Genomic DNA, 12473 nt, shown 5'->3' on the forward strand with positions numbered 1-12473 from the left:
CTGCTCCTGGCTGCTTTGATGCTCCTCTCCATTGCCTTCCTCACGTCTCCCTGGTGACCAAGCCATGAGGAAAGCACGGCCCACAAGGGCAGCATGGTTATCACGTGATTTCCCTCAATCCCAGAGTGCAGGTACTGTTCCTCACCAGCCCGTTTTCATTCTTCATGGAGACCACTCAGGCATACAGGGACACGGCAACCCAAAGGCCCTTCTGGGGAGCTTTCTCTTCCACACCGAAGAGTCTTGTTTGGGTCCAGGCCCTCTTAGCCACTTGACGTGCAGCAGCCACCTTCCTCACCAAGTTCCAACAGGGCAATTCAACAACGTCACGTCACCAGGAGGAACCGTGGGCCCCTGTACCTACTTGGGGCAGTTGGTACAGGGCCAAACCTTCTAACCGGATCATCACCCAAACCCAGGATGTCACTGTGACCGTATTTCACACAGGGTGATTGGGATGCCAGACTGGAACTCTGGCACCCCACCCTCTTTTCCAAAGCATTTTCAAATGAGTCTTTGATTTAGCACTATGAAATCGAATCCTGTTCCTTACGTCTCACCCTCCAGTCATCAAGGCTGGCTGAGCCACTTGTTTGGTGCCTTAGCAAGTAGCTGGCTGACACCCTGTGTATGACATCTGCTGCTTCCTGTCATCTGCTGCCAGATCGTTGATTCTCAAAATATGAGGCAGACTCACTTGTTTTTAATACAGAGGATTCTGCTCTTGCTCAGCTAGCTAGAGAGTTAGAAAAGCCATCTACTTTTCACACACACACACACACACACACACACACACACACCACACACACACACACACACCCACTAGGGTTTCACTCCGGCCTGGCCTGGTACTTACTACATAGCCTGGCTGCACTTGGACTCACGGTGATTCTCCTGCCTCTGCCTCCCAAGTGTTGGGATTACAAGCTTGAGCCACATAACCTTTTTAAGATTAATTTTTAATTATGTGTACTTGTATGTGTCTACATGTGGTATGTGCACATGAGCACAGGAGCCCAGAGAAGAGAAAAGCGTGTCAAGAGCCCCTGAAAGCTGGAGTCCCAGGAGGTTATGGGCCACCACATGTGGGGGCTGGGAACTGAGCTCAAGTCCACTGGAAGTAAGTGAACTCAGCAGTCAGTGCTGAGCCAATTGCTCCAGGACCCCTACCCCATAGCCATTTTAAAGAAAAGATTAAAAATTAGACACGCTGGATGTGGTACATAGCAATATCCCAGCATTAGGGTGGCCAAAACAGGAGAATTGAGGTTCCAGGCCAGCCTGGGCTACATGGAGAGCTCCTGGACAGTATAGGCAATTTAACAAGATCCTGTCTCAAAAAAGAACATTTAAAAATAGGGCCTGGAGAGATGGCTTAGAAGTTAAGCGCACAGGCTGCTCTCCTAAAGGTCCTAAGTTCAGTTCCCAGCACCACATGGTGGCTCATGACTATCTATACTGAAATCTGGTGTCCTCTTCTGATATGTAGGCATACATGCAGGCAGAACACTGTATACATAATGATAAATAAATAATTTTTAAAGGCAAAAATAGGCTGGGCATGGTGGTACATGCCTTTAATCTTAATTATGCACTCCCAAAAAGAAGGCTGGAGAATCTCTTGTGAAATCAAGGCCAGCCTGGCTGACACAGCAAGTTCCAAGCCAGCTAGAACTACATAATAAACTGGCTCCATGGCACACTCCTCTAATCCCAGCATTTGGGAGGCAGAGGCAGGCAAGTTCAAGGCCCAGCCTGGTCTACAAAGCAAATCCAGGACAGCCAAGGATACACAAAGAAACCCTGTCTTGAAAAACAAACAAACAAAAAACTATATAATAAGACCATCAAATAAGTAAATAAATAGGCAAAAATAATTAAGGTAAAGGAACTTACTGAGAAAGTGAGAAACACAAAGATGAATTAAGTAATTTCTCATGATCATCTCTTCAGTGGTGTAGGGAAGGGCTGATGAGTGTACTTACACATGTACCCACACACGTGACCCTGCATGTGGCATGGCGCCAGGTGAGCTGGGGCAGCAGCTAAAGCTGCTCATAGCTTGAAGACAGGAAGCCACCGTGGCTCGGCTAGGGCAGTGGGACAAGGTTCTTCGTCCCTCTTCTAATCAAATTTGTTTATTTTTCAAACATGATTGATTATATGCTACTGAAATTAAAATACATTTATTTTTAAACAATCTCTTCTCTTGAACCTTGGGGTTGCTGGGAAAGAGTGGACATGGGGATGCTGGCAAGAGGCCATGCTCTGCTGTACTGGCCATGGTGGCCAGAGTTGGGTGCCCTAGAAGGAATCATGAGGAAAGGAGCACAGTGCATCAGGCTGGGTATAGTATGCCCACCTGTAAGCCTAGGAAGTGGGAGAATCAGAAGTTCAGGGTCACCCTGGGATACAAAGATTTTTTTTTTTTTTTTTTAAGATTTACTTATGTATTAGAGTACATCGGAAAGCATCAGATCCTATTATGGATGGTTGTGAGCCACCATGTGGTTGCTGGGAATTGAACTCAGGACCTCTGGATGAACAGTCAGTGCTCTTAACCACTGAGCTATCCCTCCAGCCCCAGAATATCTTTTTTTTTTTTTTTTTTTTTTTTTTTTTTTTGTCTTTTGAGACAGGGTTTCTCTGTGTAGCCTTGGTTGTCCTAGACTCACTTTGTAGACCAGGCTGGCCTTGAACTCACAGATATCCACCTGCCTCTCCCTCCCGAGTGCTGGGATTAAAGTCATGCGCCACCACACCCAGCCAGAATATCTTTTTTTTTTAAGCTTATTTATTTATGTATTTTATGTGTATGACTTCCTTGTCTGAATGTGGGAACTGAACTTAGGACCTTCAGAAGAACAGTGAGTGCCTTAACCACTGAGCCATTTCTCCATCCCCTACAAAAGACATCTTTTTTTTCTTTCTTCCTTTTTTTAGTTTTTTGAGACAGGGTTTCTTTGTGTGTTATCGTGGTTGTTCTGGACTTGCTTTGTAAACGAGGCTGGCTTTAAACTCATAGACATCCACCTGCCTCTGCTTCCCAAGTGCTGGCATTACAGGCTTACAAAACACATCTTTAATCTCAGCCCTTGGGAGGCACAAGGAGAAGCAGGTGGTCTATAAAAGGAGGTCCAGACCAACAGGCTACATAACAAGATACTGTCTCGAAACAAAACAAACACAGATGCCCTGGCTCAAGGAAGTGAGTGGTTAATGAGCTCCTCACGTGGAGTCTCTAAACTGACTGAGACAGCACAACATGGCCATTTGGTGGAAGATAAAACTCCTAATGTGGGAGAGTCACACACATCCCCAGCTGCTCTCCAATGCCTTGGACAGCACCAAATTCCTTCTGTCTGATAAAAGTGGGGGTGACCCTTTAGTCTAACTAGAAACCAGCTGGCCAAAAAGTGAAACTGTGGCCTGGGGATGTGGATCAATTAATAGGATGCATGCCTAAAACACACAAAGTCCTGGGTTCGTGGTAATCCAGCATGGTGGCACACCTGCAATCACAACACTCTCAGGAGGCAGAAGCAGGAGGATCAGAAAGGCAAGCCATGTAGCGAGCTTGAAGCCAACTCAGAACACATTAGATGATTAACAAAAACAAAGAAAGAAAGAAAAAAAAGCCCACATAAATCAGGTATAGTGTCACAGTCCTATGATCCCAGCATTTTGGAATTGACAGGAGGAAGGTCAGCAGTTCAAGGCCAACCTCAGTTACTTGTGAGTTTGAGGCCATCCTGAACAATATGGCACCTACCTCAGACTTTTACCAGGGGCCCAGGCCTTAGCACAACTAACTCCATGATGGAAGTACCATTTAGCCTGTAAAACTCAGCCTGTAGACAGTAAGTACCATTGGCCAAAATGAAAACAAAGGCCTAATCCTTCAAAGTCCGTAGTTCAGGGAAAGTCTCAAAATATACTAACCTTGCTTCTTAGCTACTGTAGTTCCACCTCTGGCTAACTGTTCTTGTTAACTCAAGTGTGTCAACCCAGAACATGGTTTTTGTGCTTAAAAGCTCACCTTGAGAAAGGCTCGCCAGGCTACACTGAGATCCTGAACACCCAGTGTAGTCAGTGGCCAGCTTATAGACTTTCTGATGCTTAAACCCACGTTTGAGCAGTCTTCTCTGATGAATACTCCACAGCAAAACTACAGACACAAGAAACCGTGTGGCACAGACCTGAGACCTTCCTGGAACCACAGGTGACCCTACCCTAGGCAAACGAGGTAACTGTAACACCTACATCAGTAATTAACTTAAGTCACCAAAAATGCACTGATGTCACATTAAGAAAGGAAACCACTAGGCAGTGGGGGCGCAAGCCTGTAATCCCAGCACCCAGGAGGCAGAGGCAGGTGGATCGCTGTGCGTTGGAGGCCAGCCTGGTCTACAGAGTGAGCCCAGGGCAGCCAAGGCTACACAGAGAAACCTTGTGTTGAAAAGAAACCCCTCAGTGTCATTTACTCAAGAATGAGATCAATTTGAACTTCTCTGCTCCATGTACCCTGTGTCTTCCATCCTGTCTGCTGTAGGAGTCAGAATCAGTGCCTGTCTGAAGGCCGTCATGTGAATCTGGCCCTGTGTCTGTCTCTCAGTGTATCTGAGTGTCTGTGGGTTTTTTATTTGTTTGTTTGTTTTTGTTTTTTTAAAGATTTATTTATTTTTTTATTCTGCCTGCATGCCAGAAGAGGGCACCAGATGTCATTATAGATGGTTGTGAGCCACCCCGTGGATGCTGGGAACTGAGCTCAGGACCTTCAGAAGAGCAGCCAGTGCTCTTAACCTCTGAGCCATCTCTCCAGCCCTGAGTATCCGTCTTTAAGGAAGGGCTTTATGCTCTCTTATTGAACACCAGTGAAAGCTTTTCAATGGGGAAGGAAAGGGACACTTTACAGAAAACTTTTCATTTGTTTGTTTTGTTTTTGGGTTTTTTGAAACAGGGTTTCTCTGTGTAGCCTTGGATGTCCTGGAACTCAACTCTGTAGACCAGGCTGGCCTCCAACTCACAGGAATCCACCTGCCTCTGCCTCCTAGAGTGCTGGGATTACAGGCGTGCGCCACCACGTCCCGCAGAGTATTTATAGAAGACTGCTTTCTCCCTGTATTTGCTGGACCAGGGGCATGGAAGAGTACTGTAGGTCACTGCTGTGCATTAGGTTAGCTTGTAAAGATTGATTACATGGGAAACCCAAGGCAAGTTATGTTATTACATTGTTCTTATAAAAACAGGTTACACAAATGGGCTGAGAACGTAGTGGGACTGCACTCCTCAACCCCAAGTGACCTCAAGGTGAGAATGACGTTCCAGTGCCTTAGACCATTAGGAGGCATTTAGCATAAATCATTGCCACAACCACTGCTCCACCCCAACATAGCCCGATGAGAGGCCCGAGCTAAAACCACCCAGATAAGCGACCACAGATTCCTGCTCACAGACAGGCTGTAACGGATGGCAAGTTGTTACACAGCATCTGATGACTAATTCACGCTCCATACAGATTCCATGCTCACCACGACAGCATGCAGTAGAGATGACTGTCCTCACTCTACGGAGAGGGTCCAAGGCTGAGTACAGCCACACAGGAGGACAATGGTGGGGTCCCTGGGGAAATGCACCCCACGGAAGATAACCTCTAGACAGTGGCAATCCACTCAAGAACGGCAGCTGTGTCAGTCACTCTGCCTGTGCCTGTGACAAAAGCAATGTAAGGGGAAACTTGGTTTTGTTTGTGTTGGTTCGGCTTGGTTTGAGGAGTGGGGGTGCTTTGCCTGCATGTGTCTGTATACCACTCCTGTGCCCGGTGCTGTAACAGCCAGAAGCGGCCATCACATCCGCTGCAGCTAGAGCAGACATATAAGCTGCCACCTGAGTGCTGGGACTTAAACTTGGGCCCTCTGGAAGAGCAGCCAGTGCTGTTAACTGCCATCTTTCTAGCTGAAAGGGCTAGAAAGCTCACAGTTTGAGGGTTCAGTCCGTCGAGGTGGAGATGTGGAGGCATGGCCCCAAGAGTGAGGCTGCTGGTCACACTGCACCCCCAGTTAAGAATCAGAGAGAGAACTAAATGTTGGGTCTCAGCTCACTTTCTCCTTTCTTATTCCTTTTGGGCACCCAGTCATGGATGCTGCCACCCACATTCTGGCAGGTCTCCCCTCTTCCTTTCTGGAAACTCCTTCATCAACAGGTATGTTTCAATGATGAGTCTAAAGACAATGACATTGACAGTGATGCTTAACTCTCATGGTTGCCTACTCATTGCCGTCCCCACCTGGCTTCTTTAAAGCGAACACTGGGTGACAATTCTTTTTTTCTTTTGTTGTGGTGCTGTGTTTTTATGTTTGTCTGTTTTCTTTTATTTAATTTCTTTTTTTTTTCCTCACCAACTTCCATGGAGTTTTTTGTTTGTTTGACTGTTTACATTGTATCTATCTATTTTGTGTGATGAGCACACATACCACACCGGATGTATGGAGATCAGGACAACCTGAGGGAGTCGGTTCTCCTTTCCTACCCGCTGAGCCCCAGATACTGAACTCGGATCATCAGACTTAGCAGCAGGCACCTTTATCCACAGACCCATTTTGCCAGCTCAAGAATTCTCAATCTTAAACTGGGCGTGATGGTGCACGCCTTTAATCCCAGCACTCAGGAGGCAGAGGCAGGCAGATCACTGTGAGTTCGAGGCCAGCCTGGTCTACAAAGTGAGTCCAGAACAGCCAAGGCTACCCAGAGAAACCCTGTCTAAAAAAAAAAAAAAAAAAAAAGGAATTCTCAATCTCAAGAAGACATAAGGTTCCCATGGGGGTTGAAGGGACAGTTGAGTGATACTGATTACACAGTAGGTACCAAATGAACCCCCTCATCCACAAAGGCATGATAGGTGAATCTGAATGGGGAAGGGAGACCCCTGGACTAGAACATCGCCCTCGACAGGCTTCTGTCTCAGCATCCACAGCTCTGCAGCCAATTAGAACATCAGCCACCAAGCCAAACTGGACTCTTCTCTCACAAATAAGCCATCGACCACATCTTTGCATTGCAGATGCTTATTTTTAAAATATGGGGGAAATGCTGACTGGATAAAGATCTCTGTCAGACTGCAGGCTTTAAAAAAGCACTTGCTTCAATCTGGCATCCCAGACGGAATGTAAATCTGCTACAGAGCGAAGCTGATGGGCAAGTAGGCGATGCTGCAGCGTAAGTGCATCATACGGCCAATCCATCAACCCGAAATAAAAAAAATAGCGTGCAACAGATGTACTTCAGCAAGGAAGAAAGGAACAACAGGCGATTCTGTCTCGCTCCTTCCTCTGGGCTGCATAAATAAGGCTGTTTGTTGGCTCTTCTGCAGAAGCCCAACTTGATCTCATTGAAAAATCTTCCAAAAGTCTGTCACCTGCTTCTTCATTTCTCTCTAAGATGCTATCATTGCTAACCTAGTCTATCGAGTTGGTTCAAATCAACAGGAAATAACTGGATGCAAAAAAAAAAACCCTCAGGAAAAGATGATGGTGAATATGCCAGAGCATTCGGTGTGCAGTGTTACCATCTGGCCTTGCAGTTCTGAAACAAAACAACAACCAAAATACATGCTATGACCTGTTACCACCTGCTGCGCTGAGTTCTAAACAAGCGTCCTGGAAGAAGTACCCAGAAGCCCTTGGTCTAAGGCACCACAGCAGATTAAAGATGGTCCAAAATCTAGCCACCATAGGGATGTGCCAACAACCTCTCACTGTATTGTGGTAGACCAAAGGAGAGAGGTAGGAACACTGATGCCTCAGTTACCCGGCACAGCTTTTGGAGGTTGGCCGCTCCTGCTGCCTAGGCACCCAGTGGCACCCTGTGAGGAAGCTCCATGGAGAGAGAGGCCCACAGGAACAAGAGTGATGCATCTGCTGAGCTGCCAGTCGGCTCCACAGCAGCCCTATAAGTGAGCTACACTGGAAACAGGCTCCTGGCTCACTTGACTCTCCCGAGTGCCGCGGTTCTCACCCTATGGTTTAGGCCCCATTTGGCAAGCCTCTGGCTCCAAAAACATGTACATTTTGACTCATAACAGTATGGTTCACAATCTTTAATCTCAATACTTGGGAGACAGAGGCAGAAGGATTACTGGAGGTTCAAGGTCAGCCAGGACTATGGAGCAACCCTCCCCCCTTGCCCCCATCTCGAGCAAAACAAAACAAAAATATTAAATTGGGTAATGTGCCTGGACAGGAAGCCTGGGGTGAGGACCACAGACTGCTGCTCACCGTTCTTCGCTCTGAAGACCCAGCCCTTCTGTAATATAGAACAGCAGCACTGCTACAGAGAAGGGCCGGCGTCACGAAGCTTGCTGGGCTGGCCTGAGATGAACCCTGGCTGGCTGGAAGCGGCTCCCACTCTCCAGGATAGCCCTTCTCTGCCTACAGCCGCCTCCTGCTGAAGGACCAGTTAAGGAGGACCATGCTAGGCAAGATCTGGCAAAGAGGAAGAAGCCTGCCCCCTCCTCTCCTCACAGCTGCAGGTTCGCCTTGCTCTGCAGACTCCCAGCCACCAGCCCTGACCTGCAGTAACACACAAGCAGCCTGGACCCGGATGGAGCCTGGTGCCCGGGCCACCTCCATCAGGCATGGCACTAGAGGGGACGTTGTGCAATAACTGGAAACAGGACAGTACGTGAGTCACAACTGGCATGGACCTGACTTAGATTGTTCTGCAATAGAGCTAGCAACGTCAGAGATGCCATCAAGACGGGAACTAAGCCAGGAGAGGCACTTTGATTCCTTCACTCAGGCAGAGGCAAATGGGTCTCTGTGAGTTCAAGGCCAGCCTTGTCTACAGAGAGAGTTCCAGGCCAGCAAAAATTACATAGTGAGACCCCCGTCTCAAAAAACAAAGTCAGTCCAGGACAGCCAAGTCTACACAGAGAAACCCTGTCTTGAAAAACAACAAACAAACAAAATAACAACAACAACAACAACAAAATGTCTTCTAGGAGGGCACCTCTGTAGATGTGTCCTGCCACCCTACAGTTTTGTTTGCTTGTTTTTCTTTCTCAAGGTGCCTCCTTCATACAGCAATATCCTCCAATGTCCCAGTTGCTAAACTGCAACTGTCCTGCAACCCTGTTCTCCGCAGTCCAGCCCTGCAGGGTTTAGGGAGCCTGTGCCCTGCACTGCCAGTTTCTCCAAGAGGAAACTGTGAGTACCACAGCACCATCGTGTGGAAGGCTTGCTCAGGGCATGCTGCCAAGAGCACTGTGCATCGGGCTAAGCAACAGCACCCTCCCTGGCTTGGCCTCAGATGGCCTGTGCTGGCTGGCAGGATTCTGGGACCTGGGAGAGAAGGCAGCACACTAGAGCCTAAGCAGATTCTTCTGGGGGCGATACAGCCCCATTAAGATGCCACCCCCTGTTCTCCAACAAGCTTCTTGACTCCCATGTGCCTCAGTGTCTTCCTCTGAGATAAAGGCTGTGGCTTCAACTGTTCCTGTTTCATAGAGTGGCTTTAATCCTGTCACTCAGGAGGGAGGAGGTAGATTTATGACAGGGTTTCTCTGTGTTGCCCTGGCTGTCCTGGAACTGACTCTGTAGACCAGGCTGGCCTCGAACTCAGAGATCCACCTGCCTCTGCCTCCTGAGTGCTGGGGTTAAAGGCATTCACTGCCCTGCCAACTCACAGCATCTCTTTGTGGAAATCACATTGTTCCCCTTTCTCAGATGAGAGGCCTGGACTAGCATAGGTGGGGTGACTATGGAATAGACATAAACAGAACTGGTCCTGCTACAGAATTCAGAATGCAGATCAAGCGAGGAAATTGGCTCTCAAGAAACGGCTCTGAAAATGCTGACTAGGATGGGTAGGGGGCTGGGGAAGAGAAAGTGCTGGAGACAGAGAAAAGCAGATATGAAAGTAGGTGGGGCAAGAGCACCCTCGCCAGATGGTGCCTGGCATTATCAGCAACAGCTGCAACAAGGCAGGCTGACCTCAGGAGCCCAGGGATCTGGGTATCCCACTGTGGATTGTCATCCTGGATGAGGACAGGGGCTAAGACAAGCAGTCAGCCAAGGTAGAGAAGCCACTCTGCCCAGATCTGACCTGATCTGCCTTCAGTGGGCAAGACACTTTACTAAGTGGAAGGCTGACATGGCAGCGGCTGGCTAGGGCAAGTACATTTGTTTCCCTCACTCTGCCCTAGAGGAAAAGCCCTGCGCAGCACTGGGGCCTGCCAACTGGACAGAGGACAAAAAGGAACAGGATGTGGCTGAGATGACCCAGATGAGAGCATGACAGTGGTTTTGGAAGGGTACAACGGGGCCATGGAATGTGGTGAGGAAAATGGATTTAAAGTTAGAACTCAGTTCGGGTCATTGCTGCACCTCCCAGTCACTGGGCACCTCCTGTAATGTCAGGGGCTGGGGCAAGTAACAGAAACACACCTGCAGGGTGGGAGCCACAGGGATCTTGCGCTCCCTGAGAAATACTAAGGGAACCCGGGAATGTTAAACATGCAGGGTTGTCTCTTCAAGGGGACATATGTAGAACCTGTTTTCCACCTAGAAGGCTGGGAGTGGAGGTGGTTGGGAGTGAAGGTGGCTAATAGCCTGGTGACCTCTGTGCTGTCTGTGTGACTGAGACTACACCAGATGCTCCCCACACACACCCTTAAGACATCACATGTAGCCAATCTATAGAATCCATCTTGTTTTGTTTTGTTTTGTTTGAGACAGGGTTTCTCTTGTAGTCCTGGCTGTCCTGGACTCTCTTTGTAGACCAGACTGGCCTCGAACTCACAGAGATGCAGCTGCCTCTGCCTCCTGAGTGTTGGGATTAAAGGCCTGCGCCACCATGCCCGGCTCTATAGAAGTCATCTTTATGGAAGATACGGCATGTATTTTACAAAGAATTTCGACATAGTCATGTCTCTTTTTTTTTTAAAGATTTATTATTTATACAGTACTCTGCCCGCATACCAGAAGAGGGCCCAGATCATATTATAGATGGTTGTGAGCCATCATGTGGTTGCTGGGAATTGAACTCAGGACCTTTGAAAGAACAGACAGTGCTCTTAACCTCTGAGGCATCTCTTCAGCCCCCCCCCCACCTTTTTAAAAAAGATTTATTTATTTATTTATTATATATACAGTGTTCTGCCTATGTGTACACCTGCAGGCAGAAGAGGGCATCAGATCACATTACAGATGGTTGTGAGCCACCATGTGGTTGCTGGGAATTGAACTCAGCAGCCCGTGCTCTTAACCACTGAGCTCTCTCTCCAGACTGACACAGTCATGTCTTAAGCTTTATTGTGCACATGGGAACGAGGGCACAATTTATCACCAGGAACCTTTTTCCAAATTGTTTTGTGCTTAAATATGCCTAAAATAAACTAACCAGTGTCAGACTCTCAAAGTTTGAACCAACACCAACTACTGAGTCATGTTGAACTGCACTGTCTTCTTGCTTCCTTCGAGCAGATCACGGATCATCACTGTGCTAGCCCGTGTGGTGCTTGCAGAGACAACCCCTTCCTTCCCCCCCCCACCCCCGCCCCCTGCCCACTGCAGGGCTCATGATAGAGTGAACAATAAAGAGACACTGGGCTAGGGGTGCAGCTCAATTGGCAAAGTGCTTGCTCAGTTTGATCCCAGCACCATATAAAACCTAGCCTGGGATAAAGGAGACTCTACCTAACAAAGAAAATTAAAAAAAAGAGGGAGGAGGTAGAGGAGATGATGAGAGAATAGAGGTTGAAAGAGAGGGAGGAAGAAGGGGGTAAGAAGACAGAGGAGGGAGAGAGAGGGGGGGAGAAAAGAGGGAAAGGAAAGGAACAGACAACAAAACAAAGCCTGGAGAATGGTGACTGACAGTTGTGAAGAGAGGACCTCCCTCCACTGGAGGAGACAAAAAAGGGGTCCCGAGACAATGCAGCATCTTGTCCCTGGTAGCGGTTTTCTCAAATGAAGAGCTCTGGGAAAGCCTCCCTGCAACAAATGCAGATGCAGAACACAAAGACACTCAGCGGACCACTAACTATTAGGACAGTGGGTTGAAAGGGATGGCAGGTGGAAGCCTGCCAATTTGCCTGCTTCTGCTTGGACACATCACATAACCCCTCTGACAGAAACCACTTGCTGGGATGTGCCAAGACCCTCAATTTAGTAAGCGTCTCTCCGGGCTGGGCGCTGGACCAGGTTGGTCCTGAGCACATGCAGATGAGTGACCACACGTCCCTACACCCAGAAAGCACAGTCCTGGTGGAAGAGACTCTGTAACAAAGGATTACAAAGCAAGCACCAGTGAGAAGGAAGCAATACTATTCAGAGAACATAAGATGGGCGGGTGTTCTATGTACTGAGAAACAAAGGTCAAAGTAAGCTAAGGTGTGGAAGGAAAAGTGGGCAAGAGGTGTTCCCAGACGGCAAGGGGCTGGAATACAAGTTACAATGTGCATAAACAAAGTCCTTACA

Source organism: Acomys minous (assembly GCF_964271855.1).
Source record: "Acomys minous genome assembly, chromosome: 12".
Taxonomy (NCBI): domain Eukaryota; kingdom Metazoa; phylum Chordata; class Mammalia; order Rodentia; family Muridae; genus Acomys; species Acomys minous.